Raw genomic sequence first — 21,458 nt, forward strand, 5'->3', positions numbered from 1 at the left:
GGGAATCGAGTACCATGAGGCTCTCACTGCCAAGAGGTCATGGAAAGACTTAGTTCCCACAAACTGAAACGGCAACATTTCCAGGGCTAGCAATCTGGCAATGTGGTGTTTAATATTTGGGCCTGTGAGTGGGTGGATATTTCTGCTTCCTGTCAAACATCTGGGGCAGGGATAACTGAACGCTGCACTGGAACAAGGAACTGGATGTGGTTGTTGACTGTTATGTCTGTGAAATAGCAGGTTGTGGGCAGGATGCATCAGCGCCTGCTTCCTGGACAGCAGATTTGGAATGTGTTACATGTCATGGTTCCCAATGGCAAGGGAACGTAAAAAACACATAAGTAACGAACGAGCTCTCGGGTGATGGAAACTCGAGTTGACCGTGAGCTAAATCTACCACACAACTAACAGTAGCCAGGGAGCATACCTACGGCTTCCTATATGCCACGCGCCAGCCGGAGGACTAACTACGCCTGGTAGAGGAAGAAACAGACCTGGCTTACCTCTAGGGAAATCCCCCAAAAGATGATAGCAGCCCCCCACATGTAATAACGGTGAATTAAGAGGAAAAGACATACACAGTATGAAAGTAGATTTAGCAAAGAGAGGTCCACTTACTAGATAGCAGAAGGATACAAAAGAGGACTTCACGGTCAACTGAAAACCCTTTCAAAAACCATCCTGAAATTACTTTAAGACTCCTGTGTCAACTCATGACACAGGAGTGGCAATTTCAGCCCGCAAGAGCTTCCAGCTACAGAGAATTACAAAAACTGCAAACTGGACAAAAGGTACAAAACAAAAGGACAAAGTCCACTTAGTGATCAGCAGACTAGTAGCAGGAACATGCAACCGAAGGCTCTGGTTACAATGATGACCGGCAAGGAAATGACTGGAGAGCAAGGCTAAATAGGAAACTCCCAAACACTGATGGAAGCAGGTGAACAGAAGAAGCAAAGTGCAAACAAGTCACCAGTACCACCAGCAACCACCAGGGGAGCCCAAAAAGCGGATACACAACAGTACCCTCCCCTTAAGGAGGGGGCACCGAACCCTCACAAGAACCGCCAGGGCGATCTGGATGAGCCCTATGAAAGGTACGAACCAAATCCGAGGCATGAACATCAGAGGCAGTTACCCAAGAATTATCTTCCTGACCATAGCCTTTCCATTTAACCAGATATTGAAGTCTCCGTCTGGAAATACGGGAGTCCAAGATCTTCTCCACGACGTACTCCAATTCACCCTCCCCCAGCACAGGAGCAGGAGGTTCAGTAGAAGGAACCACCGGTACCTCATATCTCCGCAACAACGACCGATGGAACACATTATGGATAGCGAAAGATGCCGGGAGGTCCAAACGAAAGGAAACAGGGTTAAGAATCTCCAAAATCCTATAAGGACCGATGAACCGAGGCTTAAATTTGGGAGAAGAAACCCTCATAGGGACAAAATGGGAAGACAACCACACCAAGTCCCCAACGCGAAGGTGGGGACCAACACGACGACGACGGTTAGCAAACTGCTGAGTCCTCTCCTGGGACAATTCCAAATTATCCACCACTTGTCCCCAAATCCGATGCAACCGATCCACCACCGCATCCACTCCAGGACAATCCGAAGATTCAACCTGACCAGATGAAAAACGCGGATGAAACCCTGAATTGCAAAAGAAAGGAGAAACCAAAGTGGCAGAACTAGCCCGATTATTAAGAGCAAACTCCGCCAACGGCAGAAAGGCAACCCAATCATCCTGATCCGCAGACACAAAACACCTCAAATAAGTCTCCAAAGTTTGATTAGTTCGCTCCGTCTGGCCATTGGTCTGAGGATGGAATGCAGATGAAAAGGACAAATCAATGCCCAACCTGGCACAGACTGCCCGCCAAAATCTAGACACGAACTGGGTACCCCTGTCAGAAAAGATGTTTTCCGGAATACCATGCAAGCGAACCACATTTTGAAAAAACAGAGGGACCAACTCAGATGAGGAAGGCAACTTAGGCAATGGCACCAAATGAACCATTTTAGAAAAACGGTCACACACCACCCAGATGACAGACATCTTCTGAGAAACAGGGAGATCCGAGATAAAGTCCATAGAGATGTGCGTCCAAGGCCTCTTCGGAATAGGCAAGGGCAACAACAACCCACTAGCCCTAGAACAACAAGGCTTGGCCCGAGCACACACATCGCAAGACTGCACAAAAACACGCACATCTCGAGACAGGGAAGGCCACCAGAAGGATCTAGCCACCAAATCTCTGGCGCCAAAAATTCCCGGATGACCTGCCAGAGTAGAAGAATGAACTTCCGAGATGACTCTAGTGGTCCACTCGTCAGGAACAAACAGTCTACCAGACGGACAACGATCAGGTCTATCCGCCTGAAATTCTTGCAAAGCACGTCGCAAATCTGGAGAGACAGCAGACAAAACCACTCCATCCTTAAGGACACCAGCAGGTTCAGAATTCCCAGGAGAGTCAAGCTCAAAACTCCTAGAAAGAGCATCTGCTTTCACATTCCTAGAACCCGGTAAGTACGAGACCACAAAATTAAACTGGGAAAAGAACAACGACCAACATGCCTGTCTAGGATTCAGGCGCCTGGCAGACTCCAAATAAATTAAATTCTTGTGATCAGTCAAAACTACCACCTGATGTCTGGCACCCTCAAGCCAATGACGCCACTCCTCAAATGCCCACTTCATGGCCAAAAGCTCCCGATTACCAACATCATAGTTTCGCTCGGCGGCCGAAAATTTTCGCGAAAAGAACGCACAAGGTCTCATCACTGAGCAGTCGGAACTTTTCTGCGACAAAACCGCCCCCGCTCCGATCTCGGAAGCATCGACCTCAACCTGAAAGGGAAGAGAAACATCAGGCTGGCGCAACACAGGGGCAGACAAAAAGCGGCGCTTAAGCTCCCGAAAGGCCTCCACGGCAGCAGGGGACCAATTGGCAACATCAGCACCCTTTTTAGTCAAATCCGTCAGAGGTTTAGCAACGCCAGAAAAACCAGCTATAAATCGACGATAAAAATTAGCAAAGCCCAAGAATTTCTGGAGACTCTTCAGAGAAGTAGGCTGCGTCCAGTCGTAAATAGCCCGAACCTTGACAGGGTCCATCTCAATAGAAGAAGGGGAAAAAATATACCCCAAAAATGAAATTTTTTGAACCCCAAAAACACACTTTGAACCCTTTACACACAAAGAATTCTCCCGCAAAACCTGAAAAACCCTCCTGACCTGCTGAACATGAGACTCCCAGTCATCAGAAAAAATCAAAATATCATCCAAGTACACAATCATAAATTTATCCAAATATTCCCGGAAAATATCATGCATTAAGGACTCAAAGACAGAAGGTGCATTAGAAAGGCCGAAAGGCATTACCAAATACTCAAAATGGCCCTCAGGCGTATTAAATGCGGTCTTCCACTCATCCCCCTGCTTAAGTCGCACCAAATTATATGCCCCACAAAGATCAATCTTAGAGAACCACTTAGCCCCCCTTATGCGAGCAAACAAATCAGTCAGCAAAGGCAACGGATACTGATATTTGACTGTAATTTTATTCAGGAGACGATAATCAATACAAGGCCTCAGAGAGCCATCCTTTTTAGAGACAAAGAAAAAACCGGCTCCTAAAGGTGATGAAGAAGGACGAATATGTCCCTTTTCCAGGGACTCCTTAATATACTCGCACATAGCAGCATGTTCAGGTACAGATAGGTTAAACAAACGACCCTTTGGAAATTTACTGCCAGGAATCAGATCTATGGCGCAATCACAATCCCTGTGAGGAGGGAGTGAACCAATCTTAGGCTCTTCAAAAATATCACGATAATCAGACAAAAATGCCGGAATCTCAGATGGAATAGATGACGAAATGGACACCATAGGAGTGTCCCCATGAGCCCCCCGACATCCCCAGCTTAACACAGACATAGCCTTCCAGTCAAGGACTGGGTTATGAGACTGTAACCATGGTAATCCAAGCACCAAAACATCATGTAAATTGTACAACACAAGGAAGCGAATCACCTCCTGATGCTCTGGAGTCATACGCATAGTCACTTGCGTCCAGAACTGTGGTTTATTACAAGCCAAAGGTGTAGAATCAATACCCTTCAGAGGTATAGGAACTTCCAGAGGCTCTAAATCAAACCCACAGCGCCTGGCAAAGGACCAGTCCATAAGACTCAGAGCGGCGCCCGAGTCCACATAGGCATCCACGGTAATAACTGATAATGAACAAATCAAGGTTACAGACAAAATAAATTTGGACTGTAAAGTGCCAATTGAAATGGACTTGTCAACCTTCCTAGTACGCTTAGAGCATGCCGATATAACATGAGCAGAATCACCACAATAGAAGCATAACCCATTTTTACGCCTATAATTCTGCCGCTCGCTTCTAGACATAACTCTGTCACATTGCATTTACTCTGGCGTCTCTTCAGAAGATACCGCCAAATGGTGCACGGGTTTGCGCTCCCGCAAACGCCGATCAATCTGAATTGCCATTGTCATGGACTCATTCAGACCTGTAGGCGCAGGGAACCCGACCATAACATCTTTAACGGCATCAGAAAGGCCCTCTCTGAAATTTGCCGCTAAGGCGCACTCATTCCACTGAGTAAGCACAGACCACCTACGAAATTTTTGGCAGTATATCTCCGCTTCATCTTGCCCTTGAGATAGGGCTATCAAAGCTTTTTCAACTTGAATCTCCAAATTAGGTTCCTCATAAAGCAACCCTAAAGCCAGGAAAAACGCATCCACATTGAGCAACGCAGGATCCCCTGGTGCCAATGAAAATGCCCAATTTTGAGGGTCACCTCGCAGCAAAGAGATTACAATCTTAACCTGCTGGACAGGATCTCCTGAGGAGTGAGGTCTGAGAGAAAGGAATAATTTACAATTATATTTGAAATTCAAAAACCGAGATCTATCTCCGGAAAACACCTCTGGTGTAGGGATTTTAGGTTCAGAAATAGGAGCATGTATAACAAAATCTTGTAAATTTTGAACCTTCGTAGCAAGATTATTTAAACCTGCAGCCAAACTCTGGACATCCATGTTAAACAGCTAAGGTCAGAGCCATTCAAGGGTTAAGAGGAGGTAAGAAGCAGCTAGACAGCAATTAAGGGCTGGGCAGCAAAACTCTGAGGGAAAGAAAAAAAAAAAATTTCCCTTAAACACTTCTTTTTCTCCTGCTTCAGCCCAAACAATTAACACTTTGTAGGCCGGTCATACTGTCATGTTCCCAATGGCAAGGGAACGTAAAAAACACATAAGTAACGAACGAGCTCTCGGGTGATGGAAACTCGAGTTGACCGTGAGCTAAATCTACCACACAACTAACAGTAGCCAGGGAGCATACCTACGGCTTCCTATATGCCACGCGCCAGCCGGAGGACTAACTACGCCTGGTAGAGGAAGAAACAGACCTGGCTTACCTCTAGGGAAATCCCCCAAAAGATGATAGCAGCCCCCCACATGTAATAACGGTGAATTAAGAGGAAAAGACATACACAGTATGAAAGTAGATTTAGCAAAGAGAGGTCCACTTACTAGATAGCAGAAGGATACAAAAGAGGACTTCACGGTCAACTGAAAACCCTTTCAAAAACCATCCTGAAATTACTTTAAGACTCCTGTGTCAACTCATGACACAGGAGTGGCAATTTCAGCCCGCAAGAGCTTCCAGCTACAGAGAATTACAAAAACTGCAAACTGGACAAAAGGTACAAAACAAAAGGACAAAGTCCACTTAGTGATCAGCAGACTAGTAGCAGGGACATGCAACCGAAGGCTCTGGTTACAATGATGACCGGCAAGGAAATGACTGGAGAGCAAGGCTAAATAGGAAACTCCCAAACACTGATGGAAGCAGGTGAACAGAAGAAGCAAAGTGCAAACAAGTCACCAGTACCACCAGCAACCACCAGGGGAGCCCAAAAAGCGGATACACAACAGTTACACACGGGAAGAGCTAGTGGTTTCACCCTCAGACACAGATTTTGTACCCAGGCATTCCACCCAGCTACTTGGGTGCTTGGCTGCCATGTGCTTTTGCATGCAGGTGGTGCTCAGGTTGGCAGTATTCTTGCCTCTTCTTAGGTTGATATGGCAGTTACTGCAAATTACAGTTGTTTTGTCTGAAGGACTTTCAGGAAAAAACTGCCACACAGGAGAACAATGCACCCTTGGCCTGTTATCTAGCCGAGTGAGGGGGTGCTCTGTGAAACAGTTGACCGAGTTCTCCCTCTGGTCAAATCACCTCTTCTTGCCTGTTTTCGAGCTATGTATTTAACACTCTCTGCACTGCTGTGCTTGGTAGGCGAGCCACCGTTCCTGGTTGGATCAGTGGCCTCATTGACCAAGTCATCTTCCAATTCATCAATCTGGTCCTCCTTCTGAGTTGTCATTTTAGGCTGACCTGATGGCAACTGTGCATCATAATTATCCTCCACCTCTTCAGACATGAATTGACCTTCCCCAAACCTGTCTTTCCCCTGGCCGTGGGTGCTCAAATATTTACACATCACTGCATCATTGCACTTCCCCTCCTCATGACCCTCTTTAATGGTGCACATTTATATTTAGTGATGAGTGTGTATGCTCGCTACTCGAGTTTCTCTGAGCATGCTCGGGTGGTCTCTGAGTACTTCAGCGTGCTCGGAGAAAACCGAGTAGTGAGCACACTCGCTTATCACTATTTATATTATCTAAGTATTTAGCATTTACTTCATGTAATTTGAGAAAAGATATTTCACTTTGGATGACAAGACAAAGCTGATTGGTTACTACAGCTTTAGGTTAATGCTACTTACACATCACCGATTTTGAGATTTTCTTAGAATTTAGAAAATCCATTTCTGGATTTAAAGTGATGTAATGTAAGAGCTATGACTTTATTAAAATATTTCAACATGGTATCTTGTAATCCTGTATGTGACCCAGAATTTGAAAGAATATTTAAGTGTTTTTTTAAATTGACTGACAAATCCTCCAGCCTGAAAGTAATATCTCTACTAAAAGTGGATTAACACAAAATGCATTTGTCATTTTTGTTTTTTAACATTTTCAGCTGAGCATTAATACATTCTGAATAATATAATGTGAAAGTATATTCACACTGAATAGCACGTGCATGAAAAACCACCACATTTTGTGAACCAAAATTAAAAAACAGTGCCCTGAGCATGCAATCTGTTGAATTATTTAGACTACCAAAGCTATGTGTTGATGCATACAATTGAAGCCTCAAGCCAGTGGAGATGAATAAATTATTTATATAAAATAAATAGGACAATTAAATAATTGTTCAACTTCAACACATGCTTTGTAGCACTAGATTCATATATTGGGCTTGAAAATAGAGTTTTATTTCCTGCTTTAAGCGACTTACAATGTTTTTTTTAAAGAGGACCTTTCACAAATTTTTCATGTTCGACTGGAGACACAATGCAATAGTGGCTGCAGAGGTGAAAAAAATATTTTATTTTGTTTTTATTTTTTCGGCAGATACTTATCATTTTATTTAATTTTGTGTTGTTTCATTTTTGATTCAATAGATACTAGCAATTAACCCCTTTCCGACGTTGGACATAATAGTGCACCCACATTGGAATCCCTCCCTTTGATGTGGGCTCTGGCGCTGAGCCCACGTCTTTCCCGACACATGTCAGCTGTTTTGAGCAACTGTGTGATTAAGCCAAACTTGCTGCATGATTAATTTCTCACACAGTAATGCCATAAGTGAGGTCATAGGGGTTAAGCTATGTACTCCAGTGAACTTTTTAACAGGAGCTCAGCGCTAGATACTGACAGGAACATATCACTCCTGTCAGCGTAAGGTGCATGAAGCAGAGAGCGGTCACTAATGTGACAGCTCTCCAAATCATCCGAATCGTCGTGGGACATTATGGATTAGCTGCACCTCAGACAGGTGAGGGTTATGGTTGTTTCTTATTTCTATTTACAGAGGACATGGGCATCAGTGGTTTATTCTTAAGGTGAGTGTCATGGTTGTTTATTATTTTCTTGGTTTTTTTTTTACAGGTGACGAGTTCTTCATTGGAATGAGCATAAGGTGAGTATAAGTGTGTTTGTTATTTTTAAATAATTTCTAAAACAGTATGTGGACTTTTATTTCAAATAAAGGACTTTATTCTTGGTGTCTGAAATTTAAAATATGACTAAGAGGTTAGTAATGGAGACGCGTTTTATAGACACCTCTCCATTGCTAATTTGTGAGCTTGATGTGACCTGAAAATACAAAGGTGACATCAACCCCCAAATCTGTTTACCCAAGTTTCCACTGCCACAGGACAAGTGGGAAAAGTGAGACTAAGCTGCTGATTTGGCAAATCTTATTGAGGCGCCATTTCTGGGGCAGTTAAGGGCAGATGTTCTTTGCCTGGGAGGAGGCCCAATTTCCCTTTTATTACTACCAAACCACAGCTGTCTATTTAGCCTTTGCTGGCTTGAAATCATGGAAAAATCCTACGTAATTTTTATTCTGACGTCCTCACTATAAGAAAAATAGTAGAAGCTAACCAAACAGCTGTAAGCTGATATTAGTAGTCTGGGAACCTTTAGGGATATTGTCCTCCTTCCCAGAATATTAACCTCAGCCCTCAGCTGCCAACTTTCCCTCTGCTGCTTTTGAAAATTATGGGGTAACCCATGCCTTTTTTATTTTTTTTTTATTTAATAACAAGTAAAGTAAAATACATACCTAAGGTAACTAGTGATGAGCGAGTATACTCGTTGCTCGGGTTTTCCAGATGGTCTCCGAGTATTTATGACTGCTCGGAGATTTAGTTTTCCTTGCCACCGCTAGATGATTTATGGCTGCTAGCCAGCCTGTGTACATGTGGAGGTTGCCTGGTTGCTAGGGAATCCCCACATGTAATCAAGCTGTCCAGTAGCCGCAAATCATCCAGCTGCGGCAAGGAAAACTAAATCTCCGAGCAGTCATAAATACTCGGAGACCAACCGAGCGTGCTCAGGAAAACCCGAGCAAGGAGTATACTCACTCATCACTAAAGGTAACCTTAGTTCACAGCCTCCAGGTGTTCCAGCAGGTTACCTGAGTTCCATCAACTGGATCTCACGATAGCTTCTATGCCAGACTGTTGAATGCCAAAGTGCTGAGTGCTGGACTCGCGGGCGTTCATCACTCCGGCACTGGCACTTGTAAAGCAAGATAAACACTTGTTATGATGTGATATTATTGTTCTTGTTAATAAATTGAAAAAAAATTGAAAAAAAAACACATGGAGGGAAATTCAAAGCTGAGGGCTGATGTTAATATTCTGGGAAGGGGGGCAAAATCCCTTACGGTTCCATGCTATTAATATCAGCACACAGCTGTTTAGTTATCATTTACTGGTAAGTTTGCGGGATACCCCAGAAAAAAATGATGTGGGGTTCAGCTATAAATTGTAACCATCAAAGCCAAACACACTGCTGTGGGTTGATATTAATGGCCTGGGAAAGGGCTGGGGATATTGTCTCCCCATCCAGGCTACAAGCATCAGCCCTCAGCCACCCCAGAAATGGTGCATCCTTAAGATGTGCCAAATCTTGTGCTTTGCCCTGTGGAGATGGGGAAATAGAGTTCGGGTGTTGATATCACTTTTGTATTGTCAGGTGATATCATGCCCAGGGGTTAGTAGTGGAGAGGTATCTATAAGATGCCCCCATTAACTAACCCCATACTAAAACCTTTTGGAAATAAACACAGCCTGAATAAAATCCTTTATTTGAAATAAATGGTCGCACCGTTTTGCATGTTTATTTAAAAATAAAACAACATACTTACATTAATCTTAACACCCAAATTCCCAATGCCCTTGTCCCATCTATATATATAATTGTCTAAGGGTTTTTCCGTCTGTCTGTCTGTCTGTCTTTCTGTCTGTCTGTCTGTCCTGGAAATCCAGCGTCTCTGATTGGTCGAGGCCGCCAGGCCTCGACCAATCAGAGACGGGTACAGCATGGCGACGATGATGTCATAATGGAAATCCAGCGTCTCCGATTGGTCGAGGCCGCCAGGCCTCGACCAATCAGAGACGGGCACAGTATCGATGTAGATGTCATAATGGTTGCCATGGCGACGATGATGTCAAAAAGGATACCTCGACCAATCAGCGACGGGCACAGTCTGCCGCGAATTCTGGAATCATCATTGTCCATATACTACGGGGACATGCATATTCTAGAATACACGATGCGTTAGAATCGGGCCACAATCTAGTGTAAAATAAAAACAAAAATAAAAAACATATCCCTCAGCTGCCTGAAGTGCAAAGAAGCAAGAAAGGGTACTTCAATAAAGTGTTAGTTTAAGGGTGCGACCGTTCATGCAATCACATTATTTCAGTTCCTTTTTTTCCCACCTGAAAATTGTTTCTGTTTGTTTTTTAATTGAATTGAACAGATTATAGATGACATCAAAGGTGGAAAGGTTCTTTTTTATTTCATTTTATGCACAAGAAGAATACTTGGCATTGTAACAGATAGTAGAACATAGGTTTACAATTAGTGATGAGCAAAGATGCTTGGATAACATCTTATCAGATGCGCTCGAGTGTTATCCGAGCATCCGGGAGTGCTTGTGTATCATGCAGCCACATGGACATAAACATAATATATAAGCACGCCCAGATGCTCGGATAACACCTGAGGGTGCTCAGATAAGACATTATCCGAGCACGTTCACCCATCACTATTTACAATGCATCTTTTCAATAGTAAGATATTAAATTTGTGATTAATTTAACAGTGAGTAATTAACATTTTTATTAAATGTCATTTTATTTGCAAACTAAAAGGCATAATATTGTATCATGTTAGTATGTCACACTATGTGAAATGTTTTATGTGTAGAACAAGATATCAATAGCATAAAAATTTGTTGCCTAAACTCTACTGATTTTTTTTGCTGCAGCCTTGTGCTATATTTCTTTTCTATCCTGTTACATAGCAAATATTTATTCCAAAATAGTTTTTCATGTGAATAAATTGTTTGCAATGCTCTACTATTCTGACTAAATACAAGCACTTTTCAGATAAAGTTTTCAATTAAAATACATAAATATTCACTATGCCATAAACATGCAATTAGGGATGGGCGAATCTGAATGGTAAAGTTCGGGGTCTGTTGCAAACACCAAGTGTCCATGCACAGACCCCAAACATGAACTTCTTCAGGATGTCTGTGTTACTGTTCAGGTTTCACAGCCTGAACAAAGCTTGTTGAAAGCTTGTTGAAAGCTTTTTGATGAAACATGGGTCCTCATCTATTTTTGATAACAAGTGCAGGCAAAAAAATCAGCTGCAGCCCCCAGCTGTGAGCTTTATCTAGGCTGGTTATCAAAGTCCCCATGCAGTTTTTTTATTATTTAAATAAATTAAAAAAATGGCGTAAGGTTAGACCCATTTTGGATATCCAGACAAGCTAAAGAGGCTGGTATTCTCAGACTGGGAAGGGGCCATGGATATTGGCCCTCCCCAGCTTAAAAAAATTAGAGTGCACAGTCGCCCAAGAAAAGGCGCAACCATTAGATGTGCCAATTCTGATGCTTTGCCCAGCTCTTCCCACTTGCCCTAGTGCGGTGGCAACTGGATAATATTTGTGGGGTTGATGTCAGCTGTTTTATGGCAGCTGACTTCAAACCATGGGGTTAATAATAAAAAAGGTGGCCATAGCACCCCCCCATTACTAACCCCATAGTGAAATGTAATAAAAACAGAGACAGAGTAAAGTCCTCTAATTGAAATAAACACACAGACTCCTTTATTTGAAATAAAAACTCTCTGACCTTCTTTTACCCATTATTCATCAAAAATTCAAATAAAAGCAAATTTATACTCACCTTTCCTCCGAAAATCGAATAATGGCCATGTCCCATGATGATCCGGATGGTTTGGACAGCGGTCAAATCAGTGATGCGGCAGCTCTCCATGCCAGCCGAAACACACTAAGCAGAGAGTGAGAAGTTCTACCTGTGATCAGCGGTAACCTTAATGATGTCACAGCCGGATGTAGTAACAGCACACTATATTTTGTCGGGTGTATGATTGCCGAATAATAAAACAGTTTTGCAAAACATTGACTTTTTTTTATTTATTTTTTAATATTTTTTTGCTTTAATTTCCCCACCTTGACGAGAATTCTGTAACTCTAAACAGCTACTTTGCCAGGTAAGAAAAAAACAAGAAAAGAACATGAAACAATAGCATGCAGCATTGTCATTCTGTATCCTATTATTAAATTCGACTAGTAAAACAGGAAACACGCTTTCTCAGTTACACAAGCTTTGGTTTCATTGTTTTTCTTCATTAGAAAAATTACGATTTATTGAGTTTTAATTTCCCATTTTGTTTTTAGTGCATCAAGAATGAAAAAAAAATTGTTGTATATCAACATCAATCAGACTCTACAGGCCCAGCAATTCCCAAATCTGTATATTATTATCTGTCCCCTGATGATTCCCCTTGGAATGAAACGCGTATGGAGGTGGTCCTGAATACAAATAACCCATGGAACTGTGAAATCATCCCTTGGATTTCTGTCTAATGTAAATTAGAGGGACTCATTTTCCGTGAGGCATCGTCATGACTTGGTGAGACCATTCTATTTATTTATGTATTCCTCTCTGTGACAGCATAACACAGGTGATCATAAGGAGCATAATTAAAAGAGCCACCTTTTCCATGTGCATTATTACTGCTGCACAAGGTGGCTCTTCTAGCTACTAACGCCTGGGGGGTTTAAAGGTTCACTTTCAATTTGCTCCAATTAGGCCTCAGCCTACACTCTGCTCCTCCTGCTGACCCTGGGTTCCAACACCGCCAGTTGCTTCCTGGAAGTACTGTTTGCACAGAGAAAAACACTTGCTTCCATGTTAGTCGGGTTCAGTAACGTCAGCTGCTCCCCTGCTGTGTATCCGGCAATGTGTCCTGCACCGCCATGCTGACACTCCATCAGATATTAAACTGCCTCGAGTGCAGGCTTTGGCCTACACTTTGCACCTCCTGCTGTCCCTGGGCTCCAACACCACTAGTTGCTGCTTGGAAGTGCTGTTTGCACAGTCAACAGTTACTCCTCTGTTATTGGGTTTCAGTAACATCAGCTGATCCTGGGCTCCAACACCGCTAGTTGGGGCTGTAGGAAAACAATCTTGAATAGGTCCCCCTGGTTCCAGTTCCATCAGCTGGTTCTGGGCAGAGCCTTTGGCTTAGGTGCCTCCTTCTGGGTATCCGAGTTCCACCAACCTCAGTGTTGTGGATTCTGTTTGCGGGCTCCCTCTGGTGGTTACTGCTGGTACTGGGTGACTTTGGTGGGTTGCGGCCTTTGGTTTCCATCTGTCCATCAGAGGCTGGGTGTTTCCTATTTTACCTGGCCTTTCTGTCATTTCCCTTGCCGGCTATCAATGTGTTCAGATGTGCTCTGTTTGGTTCCTGCCTACCTGCTCCCAGATCTTTCAGGATAAGCTAAGTGCTGATTTTCAGTTGTTTGTTTTTTTTGTCCAGCTTGCTTAGAATGTCTCTTTGTTAGCTGGTTGCTCTAGTGGACTGAGGTTCTCCCCATGTGCCATGAGTTGGCACATGGGTTCTTGTAATCTCAGGATGGTTTTTTTGATTAGGGTTTTTTGCTGACCGCTCAGTCCCCTTTTGTGTCATTCTGCTTTCTAGTTTTCTGCGGGCCTCTATTTGCTAAAGCAATATACATCATCTCTATGTGTGTGTCTTCCTCTCATTTCACCGTCAATACATGTGGGGGGCATCTATACCTTTGGGGTTAATTCCTCTGGAGGCAAGTGAGGTCTTTGTTTTCTCTGCAGTACTAGTTAGCTCTTAGGCTGGTGCGTGGCGTCTAGAACCAACGTAGGCACGCTCCCTGGCTATCTCTAGTTGCGTTTGTCAGGCGTAGGGCAGCGGTCAGCCCAGGTTCCATCACCCTAGAGCTCGTCCGATATTTATTTTTACTTTGCTTATCCTGTGCTATCCCTAGCCATTGGGGATTCATGACACCTCAGGTGGTCCTTGGTAGTGCTTTCTGGCACGGGTACCTCCTGCTTAGTAACCAGGTTCCAGTACCGTCAGCTGGTTCTCGGTAGTTCCATTGGCTCTTGTACCTTTGGCTACCCATCCGGGTTCCAGTACCATCTGTTATGATCCGGTGACCATAGAGCCGCATGAAAACTTTCTCTGGAGTCGGTGGAACCTGTACTGACCGCAAATCCTGAACTAACACCGCAACTAGAAGTAGCCGTGGGGTGTGCCTAACAAACCCTAGACACCTCGACACAGCCGGAGGACTAAATACCCCTATGGATGGAAATAGGAATGCTATCTTGCCTCAGAGCAGACCCCCAAAGGATAGGCAGCCCCCCACGAATAATGACTGTGAGTAGGAGAAGAATAGACACACGCAGGTAGAAAACAGGATTTAGCAAAAGAGGCCACTCTAGCTAAATAGGAAAGGATAGGACAGATTACTAGGCGGTCAGTATTAAAACCCTTCCAAAAATATCCACAACAGATAATACAAAAAGTTCCACAATCTAACTAAAGACATGGAATGTATATCTGCCACTCCAGAGAATCCAGCAAGACTGAGAAAATCCTGACACAATCTAAGCTGGACAAGAAAACACAAAGAATAGGACTGAATTGCGAAGCACACAGCATGTGTGCCACAGGAAAAAAAAACCAGACACTTATCTTTGCTGATTTGGCAGAAAGACAGGAGGAACCAGGCAGAGGTCCACACCTCCCAACAACAATTGACAACTGGCAAGGACTAATCAATCCTGCACACCTAAATACTCCAGTCAGAATTGCAATCAGCAGACACACCTGACCAGGACTGCAACCCAGGGACAACTGCATTACCACCTACTACCACCGGAGGGAACCCAGAAGCAGAATTCAAAACAGTACCCTCCCCTTGAGGAGGGGTCACCGAACCCTCACCAGCGCCCCCAGGCCGATCAGGATGAGCCAGATGACAGGCACAGACCAGATCAGCAGCATGGACATCAGAAGCAAAAACCCAAGAATTATCCTCCTGGTCATAACCCTTCCATTTGACAAGGTACTGAAGCCTCCGCCTCGAAAAACAAGAATCCAAAATCTTCTCAACCACATACTCCAACTCCCCATCAACCAAAACAGGGGCCGGAGGATCAACAGAGGGAACAACGGGCACCACATATTTCCGCAATAAAAATCTATGGAAGACATTATGGATAGCAAAAGAGGCCGGAAGCGCCAATCGAAAAGACACCGGATTAATAATCTCAGAAATCCTATAAGGACCAATAAACCGAGGCTTAAACTTAGGGGAAGAGACCTTCATAGGAACATGACGGGAAGACGACCAAACCAAATCCCCAACCCGAAGCCGGGAACCAACACACCGACGACGGTTAGCAAAACGGTGAGCCTCCTCCTGAGACAACACCAAATTGTCCACCACATGAGCCCAAATCTGCTGCAACCTGTCAACCACAGAATCCACACCAGGACAGTCAGAAGGCTCAACCTGCCCAGAAGAAAAATGAGGATGAAAACCAAAATTACAAAAAAAAGGCGAAACCAAAGTAGCCGAACTAGCCCGATTATTAAGGGCAAACTCGGCCAATGGCAAAAAGGCCACCCAATCATCCTGATCGGCAGACACAAAGCATCTCAAATAAGTCTCCAAAGTCTGATTAGTTCGCTCGGTCTGGCCATTTGTCTGAGGATGAAATGCAGAAGAAAAAGACAAATCAATGCCCAGCCTAGCACAAAAGGCCCGCCAAAACCTAGAAACAAACTGGGAACCTCTGTTGGACACAATATTCTCCGGAATACCATGCAAACATGCTGAAAAAACAACGGAACCAACTCTGAAGAGGAAGGCAATTTAGGCAAAGGCACCAAATGAACCATCTTAGAAAACCGGTCACAAACAACCCAGATAACCGACATCCTCTGGGAAACCGGAAGATCAGAAATAAAATCCATAGAAATATGCGTCCAGGGCCTCTCAGGGACCGGCAATGGCAAAAGTAACCCACTAGCACAGGAACAACAAGGCTTGGCCCGCGCACAAGTCCCACAGGACTGCACAAAAGAACGCACATCATGTGACAACGAAGGCCACCAAAAGGACCTACCAACCAAATCTCTGGTACCAAAAATACCAGGATGACCAGCCAACACAGCACAGTGAACCTTTAGAAATCACTCTACTAGTCCATCTGTCAGGAACAAACAATTTCCCCACAGGACAGCGGTCAGGTCTATCAGCCTGAAATTCCTGAAGAACCCACCGTAAATCAGGGGAAATGGCAGAAAGGAACACCCCTTCTTTCAGAATGCCGACCGGTTCAAGGACCTTAGGAGAATCAGGCAAAAAACTCCTAGAAAGGGCATCAGCCTTAATATTCTTAGAACCCGGAAGATACGAAACCACGAAATCAAAATGGGAAAAAAACAAGGACCATCGAGCCTGTCTAGGACTCAGCCGTTTGGCAGACTCGAGGTAAATCAAATTCTTATGATCGGTCAGGACCACAGTACGGTGCTTAGCTCCCTCAAGCAAATGTCGCCACTCCTCAAACGCCCACTTCATAGCCAACAACTCCCGATTGCCGACATCATAATTGCATTCAGCAGGCGAAAACTTGCGGGAGAAGAAGGCACACGGTTTCATCAAAGAACCAACAGAATCCCTCTGAGACAAAACGGCCCCTGCCCCAATCTCAGAAGCATCAATCTCAACCTGAAACGGAAGAGAAACATCTGGTTGGCGCAACACCGGAGCAAAAGTAAATCGGCGTTTAAGCTCCTGAAAGGCAGAGACAGCCGCAGAGGACCAATTCGCCACATCAGCGCCTTTTTTCGTCAAATCAGTCAAGGGTTTAACCACGCTGGAGAAGTTAGCAATGAACCGGCGATAAAAATTTGCAAAACCCAAAAATTTCTGAAGGCTCTTCACGGATGTGGGTTGAATCCAATCATGAATGGCTTGAACCTTAACCGGATCCATCTCCATAGATGAGGGAGAAAAAATAAAGCCCAAAAAAGAAACCTTCTGCACCCCAAAGAGACACTTAGACCCCTTCACAAACAAAGCATTGTCACGAAGGATCTGAAATACCACCCTGACCTGTTCCACATGAGACTTCCAATCATCGGAAAAAATCTAAATATCGTCCAAATATACAATCAAGAATTTATCAATATAAGTCCGGAAGATATCATGCATGAAGGATTGAAAAACAGATGGAGCGTTAGTGAGCCCGAATGGCATCACAAGGTATTCAAAATGGCCTTCGGGCGTATTAAACGCAGTTTTCCATTCATCACCCTGCTTAATATGAACTAGATTATATGCCCCCCGAAGGTCAATCTTCGTAAACCAACTAGCCCCCTTAATCCTAGCAAACAAATCGGAAAGCAAAGGTAAAGGGTATTGAAACTTGACCGTGATCTTATTCAAGAGGTGATAATCAATACAAGGTCTCAAGGAGCCAGCCTTCTTAGCAACAAAAAAAAACCTGCTCCCAACGGTGAAGAAGATGGCCGAATATGCACTTTCTCCAAAGACTCCTTAACATAACTCCGCATGGCGGTATGTTCAGGCGCAGACAGGTTGAAAAGTCGGCCCTTAGGAAACTTACTGCCTGGAATCAAGTCAATCGCACAATCACAGTCCCTGTGCGGTGGAAGGGAACTGGACTTGGGCTCATCGAATACATCCTGAAAATCAGACAAAAACTCTGGAATTTCAGAAGAGGAAGAAGAGGAGATTGACATCAAAGGAACATCATTATGAACCCCCTGACAACCCCAACTAGTCACAGACATAGATTTCCAATCCAACACAGGATTATGTACCTGCAACCATGGGAAACCCAGCACGATAACATCATGCAAATTATGCAACACCAAAAATTGACAATCTTCATGATGGGCTGGCGCCATGTGCATGGTCACCTGTGTCCAAAACTGGGGCTTATTTTTAGCCAAAGGTGTAGCATCAATCCCCCTTAAAGGAATAGGGTTCTGCAAAGGCTGCAAGGGAAAACCACAATGCCTGGCAAACTCAAAATCCATTAAGTTCAAGGCGGCGCCTGAATCCACAAACGCCATGACAGAAAATGATGACAATGAGCAGATCAAGGACACCGATAACAGAAATTTAGGTTGTACAGTACTGATAGTAAATGAACTAGTGATCCTTTTTGCCCACTTAGGGCAGACTGAAATGACATGAGAAGCGTCGCCACAATAATAACACAACCTATTCTGATGTCTGAATCCTTGTCGTTCCGTTCTAGACAAAATCCTATCACACTGCATTGGCTCAGGACTTTGCTCTAAGGACGACGCCACAGCGTGCACAGTTTGACGCTCCCGCAAACGCCGATCAATCTGAATGGCCAGAGACATAGAATCACTCAGACTGGAAGGCGTGGGAAACCCCACCATAACATCTTTAACAGATTCAGAAAGACCCTTTCTGAAAATTGCCGCAAAAGCATCATCATTTCATTTAGTCAACACAGACCATTTTCTAAATTTCTGACAATACAATTCTGCCGCCTCTTGACCCTGAGACAGGGCCAACAAGGTTTTCTCCGCTTGATCCACAGAATTCGGTTCATCATATAATAATCCTAAAGCCTGAAAAAAGGAATCTACATTAAGCAAGGCCGGATTCCCAGATTCCAGGGAAAATGCCCAATCCTGTGGATCGCCACGCAGCAGGGAGATGACAATTTTAACCTGCTGAATGGAATCACCGGAGGATCGCGGTCTCAGAGCAAAAAACAGTTTACAATTGTTTTTAAAACCCCAAAATTTGGACCTATCACCAAAAAACAAATCAGGAGTAGGAATCTTCGGCTCTAAAGCAGGAGTCTGAACAATATAATCAGAAATATCCTGTACCCTAGCAGCAAGCTGGTCTACACGAGAAGCTAATTCCTGAACATCCATGCTGGCACAAGACTCCTCAGCCACCCATAAATAAAGAGGGAAGAGAAGACAAAACAGACTGCAGAAAAAAAAATGGCTCAACACCTTTCTTCCCTTCTTCTGAGATGCATTTAACTCATTATTGGCCAGTTGTACTGTTATGATCCGGTGACCTTGGAGCCGCATGAAAACTTTCTCTGGAGTCGGTGGAACCTGTACTGACCGCAAATCCTGAACTAACACCACAACTAGAAGGAGCCATGGGGTGTGCCTAACAAACCCTAGACACCTCGACACAGCCGGAGGACTAAATACCCCTATAGATGGAAATAGGAATGCTTTCTTGCCTCAGAGCAGACCCCCAAAGGATAAGCAGCCCCCCACGAATAATGACTGTGAGTAGGAGAAGAATAGACACATGCAGGTAGAAAACAGGATTTAGCAAAAGAGGCCACTCTAGCTAAATTGGAAAGGATAGTACAGATTACTAGGCGGTCAGTATTAAAACCCTTCCAAAAATATCCACAACAGATAATACAAAAAGTTCCACAATCTAACTAAAGACATGGAATGTATATCTGCCACTCCAGAGAATCCAGCAAGACTGAGAAAATACTGACACAATCTAAGCTGGACAAGAAAACACAAAGAATAGCACTGAATTGTGAAGCACACAGCATGTGTGCCACAGGGAAAAAACCCAGACACTTATCTTTGCTGATTTGGCAGAAAGACAGTAGGAACCAGGCAGAGGTCCACACCTCCCAACAACAATTGGCAACTGGCAAGGACTAATGAATCCTGCACACCTAAATACCCCAGTCAGAACTGCAATCAGCAGACACACCTGACCAGGACTGCAACCCAGGGACAACTGCATTACCACCTACTACCACCGGAGGGAACCCAAAAGCAGAATTCACAACAACCATCAGCTGGTTCTTGGCAGTGTCTTTTGCTCTTGTACCTTCTGCTCCCCATCCTGGTTCCAGTACCGTCAGCTGGTTCCGGGCAGAGCCTTTGGCTTAGGTGCCTCCTTCTGGGTATCCGAGTTCCACCAACATCACGTGGTCCTTGGTAGTGCTTTCTGGCACGGGTACCTCTTGCTTAGTAACCGGGATCCAGTAATGTCAGCTGGTCCTCGGTAGTTCCATTGGCTCTTGTACCTTCGGCTACCCATCCGGGTTCCAGTACCGTCAGCTGGTTCTCGGCAGTGTCTTTTGCTCTTGTACCTTCTGCTCCCCATCCTGGTTCCAGTACCGTCAGCTGGTTCCAGGCAGAGCCTTTGGCTTAGGTGCCTCCTTCTGGGTATCCAAGTTCCACCAATGTCAGGTGGTCCTTGGTAGTGCTTTCTGGCACGGGTACCTCCTGCTTAGTAACCGGGTTCCAGTAATGTCAGCTGGTCCTCAGTAGTTCCATTGGCTCTTGGACTTTCGGGTAGCCATCCGGGTTCCAGTTCCATCAGCTGGTTCTGGGCATTTTTTCAGCCTTCTTGTACCTTCTGCTACATTTCCAAGTTCAAGACCCTAAAGACGACGACCCTGAAGACCACCCCTAAGATGATGATGACACCAGAGACGACAACCCCTGAGATGACGACCCTGGAGACGGTGACCCTGAAGACCACCCTAATGACGACGACGATCCCGGAGATGACGACCCTGGAGACGACGACCCGGAAGACCGAGAAGCAGAAGAACAAGAAGCTGCAGAACAAAGAGCAGAAGAACATTAAGCATATGACTAAACATCAGAGCAAAAGATATTATCTAAATTATAAGCAGAAAAAGACTAAGCAGTGTATGGGGGTGAGTCCGTTCCTCCTCGTGGTGCCCCTGGAAAAAGCCTGCTGCTGCAGGCCTAACTGAACGCGGACAAATCCTGTTGTAACTCTTTTGTGACACGCAGAATGGAAGGTATAATCTTCAAACTTTTATAGATAACAACTACAGGAATGCCTGTCACAAATAAGAATATAATGAAGAAGTAGAATATGAAGAAGAATAATAGTTTAATAAAAAGAATATGAAGAATGTAACAAAAAAATAATAGGAAGAAGGTGTAGAAGAAGATGAATAAGGTGAAGAAGAAGTTGATGTCAAAGATGCTGCTGCTGAGGATGATGAAGAAGAAAGTGTCGGAGAAGTAAAAAAGAAGGTGAAGGGCATGGACGTAGTGAAATATCAATATCTGACAAAATAAAAAAAATCTTAACATAGTCAATATCTTTGTAACTCCGAACGTCTTAAAAAAACTTAAAATTCCTGCAATTCTATTTGATTGGGCTAAACCTCTATGCCTTTAATGTCTCCGCTACCTCCCCCAATACATCCTACATTATTCTTAATTGTTTTCCTTCATGTAGAATGAACCTACAAGGAAAGAAAGGGTTTATTTTAATTCCAAAATTTTGGTCCCATTGACTTGCATTGGTATAGGGTATCGGCATCGGCGATATCCG

At 44.1% G+C, this 21,458-nt stretch overlaps 1 long non-coding RNA gene across 1 annotated transcript in view; it reads left to right on the forward strand.

The window, feature by feature from the left end:
- Positions 1-21,458, forward strand: part of LOC143783120 (uncharacterized) — an 80,710-nt gene that overhangs the window by 41,846 nt on the left and 17,406 nt on the right. The window contains exon 2 of the long non-coding RNA XR_013217100.1: positions 12,411-12,645. This is a non-coding gene — a long non-coding RNA (uncharacterized LOC143783120). The remainder of the gene's footprint in view (positions 1-12,410; positions 12,646-21,458) is intronic.

Source organism: Ranitomeya variabilis, chromosome 1 (assembly GCF_051348905.1).
Source record: "Ranitomeya variabilis isolate aRanVar5 chromosome 1, aRanVar5.hap1, whole genome shotgun sequence".
NCBI lineage: Eukaryota > Metazoa > Chordata > Amphibia > Anura > Dendrobatidae > Ranitomeya > Ranitomeya variabilis.